Source organism: Colobus angolensis, unplaced genomic scaffold (assembly GCF_000951035.1).
Source record: "Colobus angolensis palliatus isolate OR3802 unplaced genomic scaffold, Cang.pa_1.0 Scaffold562, whole genome shotgun sequence".
Classification (NCBI taxonomy): domain Eukaryota; kingdom Metazoa; phylum Chordata; class Mammalia; order Primates; family Cercopithecidae; genus Colobus; species Colobus angolensis.
Window position 1 is genome coordinate 183,092 of NW_012119177.1, and position 5,804 is coordinate 188,895.

A 5,804-nucleotide genomic window follows, 5' to 3' on the forward strand; every position below is an offset into this window, starting at 1 on the left:
TCCTTCCTTCCTTCCTTCCTTCCTTCCTTCCCTTCCTCCCTCCCTCCCTCCTTCCTTCCTTCTTTCCTTCCTTCCTTCCTTCCTTCTTTCCTTCTTTCCTTCTTCCCTCCCTTCCTCCCTTCCTTCTTTCTGCATGTCTATACAGTCAACAGATTTTTGAATACTTTTTCTATGAAAATCCAAACACTTCTGCAAGTAGGACATGTAAAAATATAATATTGCAATTTAAGTGTCTGTAAACAGAACATTTTATATGGTCTGAATTATAGTATGATGAGAAAAATATCCCATAATGATAGGGAGAAATGCCCAATATTAGTATCATTTGTCTTCTGTAAATATAGAGGAGAATTTGAATCCATAAGGATATTTTTTCATTGAGTAATATTGATCATAGTATAAAAATGTATGATAGATTGAAATTACATCTTCTTCCAGGTTTTCTAGTGGCCTAAAGGACCGATACTTTCTTGGCTATCCTAAAATATACAGCAGCATCTTTCCTGAATGCATTTGCTTCTCCCAATGTGTAACATATTCATATGCTAGTATTTATTAAAATAAGCTTGCTGTCATTTATGGTGCAAATGTATGCCAGTTCCCTACCAAGGAATCTTCCACTCTCCCAATTCAATTTGTACACAATTATTTTCATTTCTGTTGATTCAAAAAAGATGTGGAAGTGAAAATAGTAAAAATAGATGTGTTCAGGTATTTATAATCTATACATTGAATTTGCGATTTGAAACTTCAAGTATCAATATACAGAAATTGAGAATTGACTGTGGAGGAGACAGCCCAACCACAATCCAGATTATTTTTCAAATGCTTTAGGTCTGGCAAAAACTAAAATGTTTATTGCCAAGCCCTTTTCCTCTTAATTTTAAAAAATCATGTGTGTTTCAAGGGAAATTTAATCCACATGTTTCTGATTCATTTGCACTCAAGTTGTCAAACTGTTTTGTAATCACAATTCTCTATCTTTTTCTTTCCACAGAAAGTTGAGTTTTTCCAAGTGTGCATAAACAATAACCTCTCAGAAGAATAAATTGAATTTCAAATTCAGAAATCAGGGATGGGCAAAAATGTGTATATTTCACCTGTTCTTGGAAAAGAAAAATACTTTTGGGCTTTTGCGCCTGACTTAAAACCTTTTGATGTAGACATCACTTGTCCTTGGCAATATGCAATTCTTCTCTCCAAGGAAAAGTATATTTAGAGTTCAAAATATACAGTAGAAGGTGCTAAATGACCCATGAAGCAGGAAGATTCTAAGTCTTTAAAATTACAAGTAAATATGACCACAAATAATATTAGTTTTATAGCAAAAACTTATTTTAAACATTACAATAGTCACAGTTGGGTTTATTTACAACGCTTCATCCCTTGAATACGAGCTTAACAAAGCGAAAGTGCTAGCTTTTTTGGCTCCGAATATTTTATCTTAAATGAGTTTAAATTACAAATAGAAGAATTTACAGGGGGAAAAACACTTTTTTTAAAAGCTTTTGTCATCTCTGAAAATAGCTCAGAATTACCACATTTACATATTTTTCTTATAAAACATTCTGTGGTGAGCGTTCAAATACTAAAGCTTACTATAATAGAATGTCCCATTTGGAAACATTAAGAACTTTTGTTTTATGATAACTCTACAATAGTTACTCCCATTTGGATCTCTTAGGAAGTGCTAATTCCAAACACTTCCTTCTTTATCACGAGATCAAACCATTTGGACTGCTTATTATCATGTACCCAGTAAAACTCAATCTGTTGTGTTAATTAGTTATGTAAACACATTTTATAATTGTGGAGACAAAGCAGAACTAGACAACTGGGTAGGTGAGAAAAGACCAAAGATCTTTCTTAATAAATTGTTACGGTAATTAGTGTTTGTCTTGTACTTCTTCTCCAGGGGGTCTTTTAAACCCAAGCTTGGGAAACCTGCTTAGCGAACAAGGAAGCTTTTGGAAAGACAAATCTTACTAAGCTTCCAAAACTGACTTAAAATCAGTGGAGTGAGGAAAAAAAGGAATACAAGAAAGGGACGATAAAAAAGACCGTGAATTCCTCTGGGGGAGTCCCTACTCTGTTTAATAGCTTAAGAGTGAAATATGGAAAAGAACTATCACATCACATGTAGCCTATTTAGATACTAGACAACAGCTTTCCCTACCCACCACCGCACCAAGACGAACTGTGTATCGCTTTCTTTGAAAATAATGAGAGAGTACTGTAGTGTCTACACTTCTCAAAAAACGTTATTAAAAAGTATCTACATTTTAGGAAGATGAAGTCCTCCAGAAAATGCCCCACCCTCCCTCAACATTACCTGGGCTTCTTCCTGCTCCATTCTATCTAACACACCACCTACTTTACCTATATTCTTTGGCTGTCTCTTCCAATTAGAAAGCCCATGCATGATGGCAGGGAGTTTTGTCTAGTATTCCACCAGTTTGTTCAATGACTGACTGAATGAAAGAATGAATATACAGTAGTTTCCTAAACATTTCAGGAGCAGTTTGGGGTAATATGGAGTGGTTTCACCACTTACACACTGTGGAATGGCCTTGAGCAATTTACTTGATCTTCCTGAACTCTGTTTCCTTATACATATACCTAGGTTGTTATCTACTTTTCAGGGTTATGTCAAGATTGGAGATGATTTATGTAAACTGCCCAGCAGAGTGTCCAGCAGTTAGTAGATGCTCAGTAAACAGTAGTTGTTTTGTTGTTGTTATTACTTTCCTCCACTTTTCGTTTATATAAGCCAAATAATATTAAGACTCTTGGATTTAGCATTATTTCTTTCTGTTTTTACCATACTCCTCTCTTTTTCAAGTTGTATTCATATTTTCTTAATTGAATAGTATGTTCTTTGTTGTTAGTCATCTCAAATATAAATCAAACTAATATAATAAAAATTACGGCCGGGCGCGGTGGCTGAAGCCTGTAATCCCAGCACTTTGGGAGGCTGAGACGGGTGGATCACGAGGTCAGGAGATCGAGACCATCCTGGCTAACACGGTGAAACCCCGTCTCTACTAAAAATACAAAAAAACTAGCCGGGCGAGGTGGCTGGCGCCTGTAGTCCCAGCTACTCTGGAGGCTGAGGCAGGAGAATGGCATAAACCCGGGAGGCGGAGCTTGCCGTGAGCTGAGATCCGGCCACTGCACTCCAGTCCGGGCGACAGAGCAAGACTCCGCCTCAAAAAAAAAAAAAAAAATTAAGACAAAAATTTAATAATTTAAACAAATATAGTAACAATTTCCTAAAACTATTCTTTAACTTTCTCTCAAAATTCCCACACATTTGTAAATTACTAATCTTTCCAATTCCTACCTATAATATAGGTAGGGGTGGGTATTTTCGTTTCCAAGTATTCATATTCAAACCCCACGACAGAAATTATCCACTTTGCCCCAGGTTTTCAAATAAGATTTTGCATGCTTCTTCATAGCCTTGGTGGAGAGGAACTTGTTTCAGATCTGTATCTAGGATTTGCCTCAATTTATATCTTTTATCTTTTAACTTCAGGTCTTGTCTCTAAAAGACAGTCCTCTCCTGAAATCTCCTCCATGAAAGTTGGAAGTATAGAAGAAAAGAGGATTAAAAAGACCAAGAAATTAAATTTCTAACGTATCCTTCATCTGTCCAGATTTTCTGGCACCCTGCCTGTTTCACAAGTTCCCAGTTTTTATGAGATAGTAAACCTAAAACTGCTTTTTTAAAAGCATATTTTAAAAGTAATACATTAAAAATAGTAATATGTCATTGTTTAGCAAGTCTATTATTAGAAATTATGAACAAGTGAAATTAAAATGAGTACAAATAATCTTTAATCTTACTATCTATGATCTTTTTCTAGCATAAACTATATATTGAACGTCACAAAATATAGTGTAGTATATATAGATAGTATTTTGAAATCTGTGTTTTTTCTCTTTATAGTTTAGCATAAATATATTTTTCAATCGTTAAACACACAAGCATCATTTTAATAATATCATTGTATGGACATATCACTGTCTATTAAAACAATCCTCTGTCTGTAGATGTGATGAAAAAATCTGTATATTTGAGGAAAAACTCAAAAAAACATGAAATTTTTGTGGTAGAAAACTGGAAAATATTTGGTAGTTTTATTTTGTTCTTGCCAAGTAATTCACATTAAATTCTTATTTTTTTTTCCTCTTTTCTCTCAGATGAAAACCTCATAAATAAAAACACACATAACAAACTAAAGGCCCATATTCATAACTTAGAATTCTGATAAAAATCTTATTTGTCTTTTTCACATTTTCTTCTCCATCAACGTCCAGCACGTTGCTACTCAAACAGTTCTTAATAAATATTAGATGAATAATTGAACAAGTGAACTTAAATCACATGCAAATACCATCTTATGAAATCTCTGATTGCAGTTTTACAAGCTTGCTTGTTTTTCCACTATGGGAATAAATGAACTGACGAAAAAGGTCCCTTTTAGTCTCTATCCCCTTAAGTGTCATTATTACCTATGGCCACGTCAGAGTTCTCCAAAAATTGGGTCACTTGGGTCAGAATTACTGGAGTACTGGAAATAGTTGCAGGTCCCTGGGCGCCATTCTAGACCAGCTAAGGCAGAATAATTAAATTTAAAGCCCAGGAAAGTCTGAGAACTACTTCTAGGTGGGGTCAGCAACCAACTAAATTTTGTATAACAGTCAGTTGAAGAAGTATAGAATGTGATGCACTTCCCAGTATGTGTGGAACTAATGTAGCATGGGGAACAGAAATGGGGGGAAAAATCTCATTTGTGTTTTCATGAAGACAATGCCATTCCCTTTATGATGGTAAAGATCTAGTGAAGGTAAAGAAGTCAAGTTTAAAGCTCAGCTTTGTTTTGTGTGGAAATAATTTCACTGGGCAATTCTAATCAAGAGAAGAAAAATAAAATAATCTAAGTTCCTGAGTTTCTTTTCAGTCCTAGCTCTCTTTCTATCTGTGGTCTCTTACAAGATTCCAGTGAAAGCTATTAAGAAAAATGCCTATCCACTAGTCATAAACTGGAATCTAATGTATTAAGGCTGTTTTCTATACTTTTGTTATGCAATAACAATAAGACTTTTAGAGATACCTAAGTTTTTTAAGGTATTGTTCAATCTGCGAATACAATAATTACATCACTCTGTCTAATCAACTGAACAGAACCAAAAACCAATCTTGTTTTTTTTTTTTTTTTTTTTTGCAGGAAGATGTGAAAATTAATATGGCATGTAGGTGCTGTTGGTTCCAATTAAAATCAATATCTGTCCTGATTTGTGTCTCTTGTCTCTATGACAGCGAGGGGGCTGGCTAAGGGGATACATCTGCTCCTCTCTCCCAAAGGGGCTCAAAACAAGTGAATGACCTGCAGTGTTTATTATTAAGTTTTCAAAGGGAAAGTTGTTTTGGTCTAATTGAAGCAATAATACGAGAGAGGTTATTTCTGGTCAGTTCCCTGCTGTTTTCACTCTGGAGAATATATTCCAGGTGTTCGTGTGCCGCACTGCAGTGCAGTGCTGCCGTCTCTTGAGTGTAGGCATGCTAGTGCCGGTGGAGCGATAAACTAGCCTTAGCAGTTTAAGCCAGTCTTGGCCTTTGAGAGGCACTTTTTTAGTTAACTTCATAGCAAATCAGATGGTTAATGATCACATTCATTTTCAAAAGTCCCAGTTTCCGTGCAATAAAGCAATGAGATTTTATAAATCTCGAATATATTAAACAAAATTATTTTATTTCCCTTTACTCCAAGGGAACCACTATGCAGAGTAGCTGTGTC